Source organism: Bubalus bubalis, chromosome 7, assembly GCF_019923935.1.
Source record: "Bubalus bubalis isolate 160015118507 breed Murrah chromosome 7, NDDB_SH_1, whole genome shotgun sequence".
Lineage (NCBI taxonomy): Eukaryota > Metazoa > Chordata > Mammalia > Artiodactyla > Bovidae > Bubalus > Bubalus bubalis.
Window position 1 is genome coordinate 50869999 of NC_059163.1, and position 15128 is coordinate 50885126.

The 15128-nt window shown below is 39.7% G+C and overlaps 1 protein-coding gene across 2 annotated transcripts in view; it reads left to right on the plus strand.

Moving 5' to 3' along the window:
* CORIN (corin, serine peptidase) overlaps positions 1-15128 on the plus strand; it is a 282930-nt gene that overhangs the window by 88336 nt on the left and 179466 nt on the right. The gene's annotated exons all lie outside the window — the stretch shown is intronic.

Sequence of the window (15128 nt, forward strand, 5' to 3'; positions counted from 1 at the left end):
TCCAACACCACAGTTCAAAAGCATCCATTCTTCCGCACTCAGCTTTCTTCACAGTCCAACTCTCACATGCATACGTGACTACTGGAAAAACCATAGCCTTGACTAGACGAAGCTTTGTTGGCAAAGTAATGTCTCTGCTTTTGAATATGCTATCTAGGTTGGTCATAACTTTCCTTCCAAGGAGTAAGAATCTTTTAATTTCATGGCTGCAATCACCATCTGCAGTGATTCTGGAGCCCAGAAAAATAAAGTCTGACACTGTTTCCACTGTTTCCCCATCTATTTGCCATGAAGTGATGGGACCGGATGCCATGATCTCCGTTTTCTGAATGTTGAGCTTTAAGCCAACTTTTTAACTCTCTCAGGTTCATCAAGAGGCTCTTTAGTTCTTCACTTTCTGCCATAAGGGTGGTATCATCTGCATATCTGAGGTTATTGATATTTCTCCCAGCAATCTTGATTCCAGCTTGTGCTTCCTCCAACCCAGCGTTTCTCATGACGTACTCTGCATAGAAGTTAAATAAGCAGGGTGACAATATACAGCCTTGACGTACTCCTTTTCCTATTTGGAACCAGTCTGTTGTTCCATGTCCAGTTCTAACTGTTGCTTACTGACCTGCATACAGGTTTCTCAAGAGGCATATTTTGGAAATTAATCCTTTGTCAGTTGTTTCATTTGCTATTATTTTCTCCCATTCTGAGGGTTGTCTTTTTACCTTGTTTATAGTTTCCTTTGCTGTGCAAAAGCTTTTAAGTTTACTCAGGTCCCACTTGTTTACGTTTATTTTTATTTCCATTACTCTTGGAAGTGGGTCATAAAGGATTGCCTTGATTTATGTCATTGAGTGTTCTGCCTGTGTTTTCCTGTAAGAGTTTTATAGTTTCTGGTCTTACATTTAGGTCTTTAATGCATTTTGAGTTTATCTTTCTGTATGGTGTTAGGAAGTGTTCTAATTTCATTCTTTTACATGTAGCTGTCCAGTTTTCCTAGCACCACTTATTGAAGAGGCTGTCTTTTCCCCATTGTGTATTCTTGCCTCCTTTGTCAAAAATAAGGTACCCATAGGTTCATCGGTTTATTTCTGGGCTTTCTATCTTTTTTCCATTGGTCTATAGTTCTGTTTTTGTGCCAGTTCTATACTGTCTTGATGACTATAGCTTTGTAGTATGATCCGAAGTCAGGAAGATTGATTCCTCCAGCTCCATTTTTCTTTCTCAAGACTGCTTTGGCTATTTGGGGTCATTTGTGTTTCCATATGAATTGAGTTCACTGAGTTTTAGATCATAATATCCACCTTTGCACAGTGACAGTTTCATAGCCAGGGACATTTATCTGAGATGTGATTATTGCTAATTCAGTTATAATATTCATACATACTTTTTATTTCTAGAGATTCTACTTGGTTTATTTTTCAGTCTTCCAGATCTTTATTTATAGTGTGTCATTCTTTTCAAATGGTTTCAATTACTACATTTTTGTCTTTAGTTGTTTTATTTATTCTTGCTTAATAGCCTCTGTCAGATTGTTCAATTGTCTGAAGTTCTCCACTTTAGTTATTGTTGCTGATTGTCACTAATGACTTCTTATTCTTTCCTCAAGTGAATTGTTTTCTGTTTATTTTATGACTTTGGATTATAAACTTTTTGGATTCAGGGCATGTCACTTAGGACAATTTTGTGTTTGGTTTGGCTAGTCATCCCAAGATGTCACTGTCCCAGGGCCAATTTTTATGCTAATTTTTGGCTTGGGGGATTCTTGAATCACACATGTAGTGGTAAATTCAAATCCATGGGAGCTCCAGAGTTGTATTAAGAAGAGCCCAAAGAAAGGTTTTTGTTTCAAACCAGATTCTAGGCAGTCAGAGATTCTCCCTGATCATATAGCTGAGCTAGTTGAAAGTGAAAGTTGCTCAGTTATGTCCGACTATTTGTAACCCCTTGGACTAGACCATGGAATTCTCCAGGCCAGATTACTGGAGTGGGTAGCCTTTCCCTTCTCCAGGAGATCTTCCAAACCCAGGGATGGAACCCAGGTCTCCTACATTGGAGGTGGATCCTCTACTAGCTGAACCACCAGGGAAGCCCAAGAATACTGGAGTGGGTAGCCTATCCCTTCTCCAGTGAATCTTCACTACTCAGGAATCAAACTGGGGTCTCCAGCTTTGCAGTCAGATTCTTTACCAGCTGAGCTACCAGGGAAGCCCTAGATTTTGTGGTTAGTGTGATCTGTTATGCATGTGTGCTAAGTCACTTAAGCCATGTCTGACTCTTTGCAACCCCATGAACTGTAGCCTACCAGGCTCCGCTGTCCATGGGATTCTCCAGGCAGAATTATTGCAATGGGTTGCCCTGCCCTTCTCCAGGGGATCTGCCCAACCAAAGGATTGAACCCGCGTCTCTTACATTACATTACCACATCTCCTGCATTGGCAGGTGGGTTCTTTACCACTAGCACTACCTGGGAGTTCTTGCTTTTTGTGGGGGTCTCGATTCCTATTTGTACTTCCTATGGACTCAACATCTGCTGGATCAAGGAAAAAGCAAGAGAGTTCCAGAAAAACATCTATTTCTGCTTTATTGACTATGCCAAAGCCTTTGACTGTGTGAATCACAATAAACTGTGGAAAATTCTTCAGGAGATGGGAATACCAGACCACCTGACCTGCCTCTTAAGAAATCTGTATGCAGGTCAGGAAGCAACAGTTAGAACTGGACATGAAACAACATACTGTTTCCAAATAGGAAAAGGAGTACGTCAAGGCTGTATATTGTCACCCTGCTTATTTAACCTATATGCAGAGTACATCATGAGAAACGCTGGACTGGAAGAAACACAAGCTGGAATCAAGATTGCTGGGAGAAATATCAATAACCTCAGGTATGCAGATAACACCACCCTTATGGCAGAAAGTGAAGAGGAACTAAAAAGCCTCTTGAAAGTGAAAGAGGAGAGTGAAAAAGTTGGCTTAAAGCTCAACATTCAGAAAACGGAGATCATGGTATCCGGTCCCACCACTTCATGGGAAATAGATGGGGAAACAGTGGAAACAGTGTCAGACTTTATCTTTTTGGGCTCCAAAACCACTGCAAATGGTGATTGCAGCCATGAAATTAAAAGATGCTTACTCCTTGGAAGGAAAGTTATGACAAACCTAGACAGCATATTCAAAAGCAGAGACATTACTTTGCCAACAAAGGTCTGTCTAGTCAAGACTATGGTTTTTCCTGTGGTTATGTATGGATGTGAGAGTTGGACTGTGAAGAAAGCTGAGCGCCAAAGAATGGATGCTTTTGAACTGTGGTGTTGGAGAAGGCTCTTGAGAGTCCCTTGAACTGCAAGGAGATCCAACCAGTCCATTCTGAAGGAGATCAGCCCTGGGATTTCTTTGGAAGGAATGATGCTAAAGCTGAAACTCCAGTACTTGGGCCACCTCATGTGAAGAGTTGACTCATTGGAAAAGACTCTGATGCTGAGAGGGATTAGGGGCAGGAGGAGAAGGGGACGACAGAGGATGAGATGGCTGGATGGCATCATCGACTCGATGCACATGAGTTTGAGTGAACTCCGGGAGTTGGTGATGGACAGGGAGGCCTGGCGTGCTGCAATTCATGGGGTCGCAAAGAGTCAGACACGACTGAGTGACTAAACTGGACTGAAGCCCTAGGTACTCACTTTTTCTCTGTGTGTGTAAATTAGCACGGTATTGGCTTCTCTCTGCCTTGACTATGTCTATAAAGACTTTTTACAAATGTCACAAATGCGTCATTAAGAAAATGTGCCTTACTTTTGTCTTCTAGATTTTCTCTTATGAGAAACAAAATATGTAATATGTTCAGATTCACAGATGTTTCGAGTTAGTTAAGAAGCTGGGATCTTCAAAGAGAGGCCCTGTCAGTAACTTTCTGTTCCTTCTTATCCTACCATAACCCTCTTGCAGATCTTCCAAAGTACATTATATCCTCACAAATAGGTTTGTCCCAGAAATTATTCAGACAAAATGTTACTTTTCATGTGAGCTATTTAGACTAGAGAATGTCCTTCATTATTCCACTCTGCTGATGTAGTCCTGACCTGGGCTGACTTCATGGTGCAGCCAGGAATAAACACTAGGCATTCCCAATCCAATTCGTCCCTTGGTGAGATTGGGTCAGTCAGTTCAGTCGCTTAGTTGTGTCCAACTCTTTGCGACCTCTTGGACTGTAGCACTCCAGGCTTCCTTGTCCATCACCAACTCCTGGAGCTCGCTCAAACTCATGTCCATAGATTCGGTGATGCCATCCAACTATCTTGTCCTCTGTTGTCCCCTTTTCCTCCTGTCTTCAATCTTTCCCAGCATCAGGGTCTTTTCAAATGAGTCAGTTCTTCACATCAGGTGAGTATTGGAGTTTCAGCTTTAGCATCAGTCCTTCCAATGAATATTTAGGACTGATTTCCTTTAGGATTGACTGGTTGGATCTCCTTGCAGTCCAAGGGACTCTCAAGAGTCTTCTCCAACACCACAGTTCAAAAGCATCAATTCCTCGGCACTCAGCTTTCTTTATAGTCCAACTCTCACATCCATACATGACTACTGGAAAAACCATAGCTTTGACTAGATGGACATTTATAAGCCAAGTAATGTCACTGCTTTTTAATATGCTGTCTAGGTTGGTCATAGCTTTTCTTCAAAAGAGCAAGTGTCTTAATTTCATGGCTTCAGTCACCATCTGCAGTGATCTTGGAGCCCCAAAACATAAAGTCTGTCACTGTTTCCATTGTTTCCCTATCTATTTGCCATGAAGTGGTGGGACCAGATTCCACGATCTTAGTTTTTTGAATGTTGAGTTTTAAGCCAACTTTTTCATTCTCCTCTTTGACTTTCATCAAGAGGCTCTTTAGCTCCCCTTCACTTTCTGCCATAAGGGTGATGTCATCTACGTATCTGAGGTTATTGATATTTCTCCTGGCAATCTTGATTCCAGCTTGTGCTTCATCCAGCCCAGCATTTTGCATGATGTACTCTGCATATAAGTTAAATAAGCAGGGTGCCAATATACAGCATTGACGTACTCCTTTCCCGATTTGGAACCAGTCTGTTGTTCCATGTCCAGTTCTAACTGTTGCTTCTTGGTCTGCATACAGATTTCTCAGCCTTATAGATACATGTATCCATTCTCCCCCAAACTCCTCCTTAAGCTCCCATCCAGGCTGCCACATAACATTAAGCAGTTGCCTGTTCTATACCTTAGGAACTTGTTGGTTTTATCCATTTTAAATATAGCAGAGTGTGAAAGTGAAGTGTTACTCAATCATTCCAACTCTTTGTGACCCCTTGGATTGTAGCCTGCCAGGCTCCTCTCTCCATGGAATTCTCCAGGCAAGAATACTGGAGTGGGTTGCCATTCCCTTCCTCAGGGTATCTTCCTGACCCAGGGATCAAACCTGGGTCTTTTGCATTGCAGGCAGATTATTTACCATCTGACATACCAGGGAACATGTCATTAAAAAGAATGAAATAATGCCATTTGCAGCAACATGGATGGACCTAGAGATTGTCATGCTGAGTGAAGTAAGCCAGACAGAAAAGGAGAAATATGACATCCCTTATATGCGGAATCTAAAAAGAAATGATAAACAAATGAATGTATTTACACAACAGAAATAGACTCACAGACTTAGAGAATGAACTTATGGTTGCCGGGGGGTGGGGGGGTAGAATAGGGGGAAGAGATAGTTAAGGAGGTTGGGATTGACATGTACACTAATATATATATTTTTTGTTAAAGGAGAACTTGAATACTTACTTATAGTTTACATAGGCTTTTACTGCAGAGTGAAGTTACCTCATCCTAGCCTCTGTTTGAGTGGTTATATTTCTTCTTGCTAAAGGTACCAATGCGGTTGAAACATCAGTTTAACATCAGCAATATGAAGGCTCTGTCTTAAGCTCTTTATCTCTGTTGACAGATTTGATCCTCACAACCCTCTGATTCACATTATTATTTCTGCTTTAAAGATTAGGAGATTTTAAAGATGTTAAGTAATTTCCCCAAGGTTACCAGCACCCCCAGCCTTGTGGGTGGGACTGAGGTTTTAAAGATGTTAGGTAGTTTCCCCAAGGTCACCCCACCCCTGGCCTTGTGGGTGGGACTGAGGCTCAAGGTAGATTCTGGCTTCTGCTTCTCAGTCTTGGAGTAGCTGACTTTCACTTAACTCTGAGAGCTTACCGAGTGTGCACCTAGTCTTGTCAGCTACAGTCATCATTTTTACCCTCCCTTTTCTCAGAGCTGTTTGTAGCTCTGGTGTATAGCTGCTCATCTATTGATCTTTCTCCAGCCTTTTCTGCTTGTGAGAAGCACACCTTCATTTTTTTTCTCTCTACTATGGTCAGATCTGTGCTCTTAATACAATTCAGTATGCTTAAGGATAATGGGACATTGCCTTTTACAGGATAGAAGGGTAATTCTTACTCTTGTACTTTTAACTGCTGCACTAGTGGAGCCCAAGGTAGGAATCAACCTGGTGGAGGGGACTGGATGGGATGGCTCCCTGTGCCGGGATAAATCTAGGGAACAGATTGTTAAAAACATCTGTAGAAAGATTAGCCATCATCAGTAGTGCCCTAGAGTCTCATATAAATTTGCTTTCTCATGTCTGTTTCCATCTTGTTCAGTAAGAAACCTTGTAGTGAAGACATTGTTCCATTTGGTCTCATTCAGTTAGTGAATAACCACTGGGTGTATGCAGATGACACCACCCTTATGGCAGAAAGTGAAGAAGAACTAAAGAACGTCTTGATGAAAGTGAAAGAGGAGAGTGAAAAAGTTGGCTTAAAGCTCAACATTCAGAAAACTAAGATCATGGCATCCGGTCCCATCACTTTATGGCAAATAGATGGAGAAACAGTGGAAACAGTGGCTGACTTCATTTTGGGGTGCTCCAAAATCACTGTAGATGGTGATTGCAGCCATGAAATTAAAAGATGCTTACTTCTTGGAAGGAAAGTTATGACCAACCTAGACAGTGTATTAAAAAGCAGAGACATTACTTTGTCAACAAAGGTCCATCTAGTCAAGGCTATGGTTTTTCCAGTAGTCATGGATGGATGTGAGAGTTGGACTATAAAGAAAGCTGAGCGCCGAAAAATTGATGCTTTTGAACTGTGGTGTTGGAGAAGATTCTTCAGAGTCCCTTGGACTGCAAGGAGATCCAACCAGTCTATCCTAAAGGAGGCCAGTCCTGGGTGTTCATTGGAAGGACTGATGCTGAAGCTGAAACTCCAATACTTTGGCCACCTCATGCAAAGTGCTGACTCATTTGAAAAGACCCTGATGCTGGGAAAGATTGAGGGCAGGAGGAGAAGGGGACAACAGAGGATGAGATGGATGGATGGCATCACCGACACAATGGACATGGGTTTGGGTGGAATCTGGAGGTTGGTGATGGATAGGAAGGCCTGGCGTGCTGCAGTTCATGTGGTCTTAAAGAGTCAGACACGACTGAGCGACTGAACTGAACTGGGTGTATACTGTTTGGTATCCAGTGCTTTCTAGTCACAAGACGAAGTCTCTCCATAGATGTGGAAGGATGCTGAGAACAAACACAAACAATATCTTATCAGTTAGTCCAATTGTTGCAAGGATAACAAATTAAGATAATGTTATAGAGAGGCCCAGGAGTACTTTGAATGGTGTGCTTATGGGAACTTTGCTGAAACCCCCTTCTGGAACCCCCCAGAAGGCTGGTTCTCTGAAGCAAGCCTTTTCTGTGGCTTCTTACCCCCACAGAAAAACTGAGCTGCTATGATTAATCTATTGGAGAGAAGGGAGCTGCTTTCCTTTGATACTTTTATCTGATGGCTACAAATCTCTTATAAATATGAAATGATGATAACTTAAATATTATAATAAGAACAATGAAGACAGGCAAGCTTGTATTCAGTGAGCCTGAATATAAATTATTGAAAATCAAAAGACTGACATCTGAATTTGAGAAAACATATTTGTGCTGCCTGAATATTTGATTCTGGTATATTTCTTAAGAAAGGAGTTCACTTTCAAAACTAACTTTCATTTGTCCCATCCTAATAAGTAAGGATTTATTGTAGTATTAGTCTCTCCATTAAGGCAGATCTACTGCTTTGGTTCTTGCTGAGTATTAGTACTATGACTGTGTGTATCAATGCCAGACAGTAAAGTATCCTGTTGTCTGTCTCCCCTGACTAGACTAAAAGCTCCATAAGGGCAGGGATTTTGTTTTGCATCATGTCATTTGCTCTGTGAGCTACCCTAGTGGTTCAGATGATAAAGAATCTGCCTGCAGTGAAGGAGACTTGGGTCCAATCCCTGGGTTGGGAAGATCCCCTGGAGAAGGGAATGGCTACCCACTGCAGTATTTTTGCCTGGAGAGTCCCATAGACAGAAGGGCTTGGCAGGCTACAGCCCACGGTGTTCGAGTCAGACACGACTGAGTGACTAAGCACACACACATGCACATTTGCTGTGCTCCTCAAGCAGTGCCTGACGCAGATACTACTGCTACTACTAAGTCGCTTCAGTCGTGTCTGACTCTGTGCGACCCCATAGATGGCAGCCCACCAGGCTCCTCCGTCCCTGGGATTCTCCAGGCAAGAACACTGGAGTGGGTTGCCATTTCCTTCTCCAATGCATGGAAGTGAAAAGTGAAAGTGAGGTCGCTCAGTCGTGTCCAACTCTTAGCGACCCCATGGACTGCAGCACACCAGGCTCCTCCGTCCATGGGATTTTCCAGGCAAGAATACTAGAGTGGGGTGCCATTGCCTTCTCCTGACACAGATAAGGAGTCAATAAATATTTGTTGAATGGGTAGTGAAAAAGAGCCCACCAGCCTCCATGGAACTCATGGGGCCCCAACCAATGTGGTAGAAATTCCGGGGAGGAAATATCTTCAATTTTAATGTTTGGATTATGGGCACAGCTGTTGATGGAAAGAGACTTGGACTTGGTTAGGATGATTTGAGTTGAATTTTAGCTTTGTCATTTATTAGCTGTGTGAATCTTTAATTTTTTTAAACTTAAACTTGTTTATTGAAGAATAGTTTATTTACAGTGTTGTATTAGGTTCAGATATATAGCAAGTGATTCAGTTATATGTGTGTATGTATATATATATATTTTTTCAGATTCTCTTCCATTATAGGTTATTATAAGATATTGAATGTAGTTCCCTGTGCCATATAGGTGGTCCTTCTTATTTATTTATTTTATATATAGTAGTGTGTATATGTTAATCTCCAAATCCTAATTTGTTCCTCCCCCTGCTTTCCCCTTTGGTGACTGTAAGTTTTTTCTATGTGAGTCTATTTCTGTTTTGTAAATATTTTATCATTTCTTTAGATCCCACATATAAGTGATATCATATAATATTTATCTTTCTCTGTCTGATATACTTCACTTAGTATGATAATCTCTAGGTCCATCCATGTTGCTGCAGATGGCATTATTCTTTTTTATTTAATTAGTTGCTCATTCATGTCAGACTCTTTGCAACTCCATGGACTGTATCCCGCCAGGTTCCTCTGTCCATCAGATTCTCCAGGCAAGAATACAGGAGTGGGTAGCCATACCCTTCTCCAGGGGATCTTCTTGACCCAGGGATCAAACCTGGGTCTCCTGCACTACAGGCAGATTCTTTACCATCTGAGCCACCAGGGAAGCTCTATTCTTTTTATGGCTGAGTAATATTCCACTGTATACATTGCTACATCTTTATCCATTCTTCTGTTGATGGATGTTTAGGTTTAGTGATGTGAATCTTATGGGGAAATTACTCAAACCTTGTTTCCTCAGCTGTGAAACAGAGTTACTTGCAAGGAGGGCAAAGTAGGTGAAAGGGCAGAGACCAATGCTACAGTTTTTCAGTAAATAGTGGAGAAAAAAATATGCAGATAAAAGTGGCATATGCAACCATAGAAAGCTAGAATTTAAACTACAGAGGCAGGAATAAGAGTTATTGTCTGGGAAAACAGCAACAAAATTAATGACAGACTGCATGAAAAGAATGATAAAGGAAATGCCATGACTTTCTTCCGAAATCACTATAGCGGGCTGTGTATAGAGAACTTGCCTTTACAGTTTTGTCAAATTCTCAAGATCTGGAAGTCAGACAAACAAATGTTGACGCATCCACAAGGAAGTCTTGTGAAGAAAATTCATGAGTTAAAATAAGTCAGTAAGTTAGGGCAAACCAACCCAAACTCTGATAAAATATTCCCTTCTGATACAATGGAATCCTTATAAGTAGCCCTTCAATTAAATGTGAACTCATACATAGGAAGTCAGAAAGGTTACTGCAGTTTCTTGTTAGCTTATGTCTACAAAAGGTTATCTTTTGTCCAGAAAAGATAGCAAAGTACTTTAGAAAGTTGACATTTTATTATTTTTAATTTAAGAAGATTTTTCCTGTCAAATAGCACTATTATGTGATAATCATTATGGTTTAGATACTATTTTGCTTTTATTTAAAAATGATCTTTATTTGGTCTTAAGGGATTTTTAAAAGGAACCCATTGTTAAAATAAATTCTGTGCAAGAATTTTCTGAAGTTAATTTTGCATTAAAAATAATTGTATAAGTAAGAATTTCTAGCTCCACATTACCTAATCCCAAAAGTAGACAACACAGAATTTATCCTAATTCCCAAATGAGCATAAGGAAAACTCTTAAAACAGACCCATCTTTCTTCCCTCATTCCAGTATCTAGAAGTTTTAGCAATGTGATATGAGTTGAGAAAGCCCCAGTTTTATCTAGAAACTATTGAGTCAGATTAAGAAAACAAAAAAAATCAGTATCTTCTTCAATACAAGCAGCATTTTATTTTTCATATTTAATTTTTCCCTGAAATTGGGACCTGTGTTTTAATCAGCAGATACTTTGATAATTTGTTATTAAATCATGCCTTATTGGCAATGCTATTTTAGAATTTAGGAACTAATTACAATAAATATTTCTGGTTGACCAGAAATACATTGCATCAAGAAGTAATTTTGCTCTTAAAATCTGTTTCTTAAGTTTTCCTCCTCAAGTTCCCCAACTTAAAGTAACTATGATTTAAAAGACACATTTAATTGAATAATAATGTGTATAGGTACACTATGGTTAATTATATCTATTGTATCATTTTATCTATTCTTACACAGCAACAACCTTGCCTTCTAATTTCTATTGGAGTCAGTAGTAAATGCCCAGGGAAGAAAAACAAACATTCCCCTCTTTTCTCTTCCTTATGAAAATCAAGTTAGAAGAGCAGCAACAATAAATGAATCCATTTCCAAAAGTGCCCTTCCTTTTCCCTCAGAGAAATGGCTCTGCATGGTGCCTATTATGTAGCTGGCTTATGCAAAATCATTTGCCCCTCATGAGAATGTGCACAAATTCAAGACTAGAATTACATGTTTCAATGGCAAGAACATTCTGGGGAAAAAAGAATATTTGACATGCACACCGAGGCAGAAGGGGTGATAGGAAATTTATACAATTTCTTGAATATAAAAGGCTTGAAATCAAGAGCCTTAAAAAGCAATTCCCTTTTATATTTTTTGGCTATTAGCAAATTCTCAGTTGAGTGCTTTTCTGCCCAGATTCAAGTTTTTAGTCATTGTGTCATGTGCAATTATGATTCTGTCTTTGTAGTCATTTTTTCCCTACCGTTAGTAAGCACCCCGTTTTTATCGTTTGTCAGGTATCTTTTGATCAGCACATCAAGTTGTTCTTCGTAAAGTCTTCCCTAGTCCTTCACACTACACGGAGTTCTTGCTCTTTTGAATTCCTTTGGCATTTGCTGTGTTGCTGACCGCTGTGGTATCGAGGGATGGCTGCCGGCCTGAGAGATGGAGGGCCTGTCTATCAGTCCCACCTCTGTTACTGACTGTTGTCGTTCAGTTACTAAGGTGTGTCTGACTCGTAGTGACCCCGTGGACCTACAGCATGCCAGGCTTCCCTGTCCTCCACTATCTCCCGGCGTTTGCTCAAATTCATATCCATTGAGTCAGTGATGCCACCCAACCATCTCATCCTCTGTTACCCACTTCTCCTCCTGTCCTCAATCTTTCCCAGCATCAGAGTCTTTCCCAATGAGTTGACTGTGTATCAGGTGGCCAAAGCACTGGAGCTTCAGCTTTGGGATCAGTTCTTCCAATGAGTATTCAGGATTAATTTCCTTTAGGATTAACTGGTTTGATTTCCTTGCAGTCCAAGGGACTCTCTGGAGTCTTATCCAACACCACAGTTCAAAAGTATCAATTCTTTGGCACTCAGCTTTCTTTATGATCCAACTCTCACATCCATACATGACTACTGGAAAAACCATAGCTTTGACTAGACAGACATTTGTTGACAAAGTGCTATCTTTGCTTTTTGCTTTTTGTCATAGGTTTGTCATAGTTTTCTTTCCAAGAAGCAAGCACCTTTTAATTTCATGGCTGCAGTCACCAGCCACAGTGATTTTGGAGCCCAAGAAAAGAAAATCTGTCACTGCTTCCACTTTTTCCCCTTCTATTTGCCATGAAGTGATGGGACTGAATGCCATGATATTCATTTTTTGAATGTTGAGTTTTAAGCCAGCTTTTTCACTCTCCTCTTTTACCCTCAAGAGACTCTTTAGTTACTGACTGAGAGTCCTGCAAATCACTTTCTGTCTATCTCCCTAGCTACCTATTTGTCTATCCATCCTGTCCATCCATCTATCACATTTCTATGAGGGCCTTAGTTCCTTCATTTATAATGAGAGATTATAATCCTAATAGGATTGCTTTGGAAAACTTTATAAAACCATTATATAAGTATAAAACATTATTATTTTTGCCCATACCAATTATTTTGAGACATATGTTAAGGTTTCAGACTATTATTTATCATTTTTCTCTTTTCCCAAAGGAATCTGCTATTAGAAAATCTTTTTTTTTTCTTTTGTACAGCTCACACTGTCATGAACATAATAGAGCCAACCAAAGTATGATTTTCCTCATTATCTTGTATTTTTTAAATGATCACTCAGTATTCTGTGTTTTCTTTGCCTTGGTGGGATAAATGAGTCTTTTGATGATCTCATCCAATATGGTTTATCATCAAGTGTATAAACCCAAATGTATAAAGCTGATGACTCCTAAAGAAAATAATGTAATATAAAATGAAGGATAATATGTGATATTATCTATGAATATAAATATAGATCTTGTGGTATATCAATATATGCTTTTTGGTCTCTTTCTTTCAGAGGCCATTAGGAATCATCTTCTTTAAAAACTGTTTTTAACATTATAACCCTCTTTGTGTTAGCTTAAGGTAGCTCCAAATGGAAGTTACTCATAAAACATAAATTTGAAGATCTAGAATTTCCACATAATAGCTGTGCACTCCTCGACAGATATCTTAGCTTTTCCAAAATTGGCTTTGTGTGTAATACAGAAATGATATCACTTTCCTGGGTTGTAGAAATGAGATCATTCTGAACGAGGAGATCTGAGCACTTGTTTTGGTGCCTGGCACAAACTTTATTTGTAATCGGTTTTCTTGATACTGAATTTTTCATGAATTGTTTCATATTTTGGATGGGCATAAATTTACTCTTACCTCTTGCAAGCAAGCTTTTCTGCTTGTAGCACAATACATAGAATTGTGTCATTTTGAAGTCCACTGTCTGTACCTCCTTTTGGCTTGTAATGCTCTCCCACACCAATGCGTTTTAACTTCCCTCCTGAAAGACTTCAGTGTCATATTAGTGAAACTTGTCCAGAACTCCCACCTCGGCACTCATGTGAAGCTGAAAGCATGTTTATGCCTATTTGTGTTCCTTCTACATATTTTAGTTTGGGTTTTTCTTCCTTTCTGATTCATTTATTTCCCATTTTGCATTATGAGTTTGATGAAGTCCAAAAAAATGTGCCTCCATTTTTTGGCCAATCGTGCAAATTTATAGCATGAAGGAGAAGAAACAGCCATGGAAGTGATCCTTCTCAGGAGTGCCAATTTGGAGGAAAATAAGGTCAGAGTCTCTGAGCTGACCCTGAACTGTTGACATGGGCAGGACTGGAAACTCTTGATAATCATCTATTTTAAGAAACAGGATCATGGTATAACAATTAGTTTGTGATTAGTAACTTTTATTTATTATAGACATCATTCTATGTGATTAATAGTCTTCTAAAGCATCTTTCATGTAACTGAGTATTCTGTTGTTTGTTCCATAATATTTTAAACCAGTTTCCTTTGTTGAATGTTTAGGTTATTGCTATCTTTTAAAAAGTATAAACTGTATAGAGATGAAGATCCCTGTAGATAAATCCATGTGCACAACTGTGATTTTTTTTATGATAAATTTTTAGAAATACTACAGTGTCAAAGGATATGCATTTTTTAAATACACATTTTTTTGATACATATTGCCCAGCCCAGCTGTGATCTAGAATAGTGATTGCCTTCTGGCTAGGTGAGAGTGTTTTCTCCACACATTTTCCCAGTACACAGATGTTATTTCTCTGTGACTATTAGCAGCTTGATTTTGTGATCACAAACATACTTCTTTTCACTTTCTTTTCTGAAAAATTTGTTACACAGTATTTAAAGAGTACACTCCATTTGTAGTTATTACAAAATATTGGCTATATTCCCTGTGTATACAGTATATCCTGTAGCCTATCTTACACCTAGTAGGTTGTACCTTCCACTCCCTTACCCCTGTATTCCACTCCATTCCTACTGGTAACCACTAGTTTGTTCTCTGTGTCTGTAAGTCTGCTTCTTTTTGGTTATATTCACTGGTTTGTTGTATTTTTTAGATTCCATATGTCATAATATCATACAGCATTTGTTTTTCTCTGACTTATTTCACTTAGCACAGTTCAGTTCAGTCGCTCAGTCGTGTCCGACTCTGCGACCCCATGAATCACAGCTCGCCAGGCCTCCCTGTCCATCACCAACTCCCGGAGTTCAGTCAGACTCACGTCCATAGAGTCAGTAATGACATCCAGCCATCTCATCCTCTGTCGTCCCCTTCTCCTCCTGCCCCCAATCCCTCTCAGCATCAGAGTCTTTTCCAATGAGTCAGCTCTTCGCATGAGGTGGCCAAAGTATTGGAGTTTCAGCTTTAGCATCATTCCTTCCAAAGAAATCC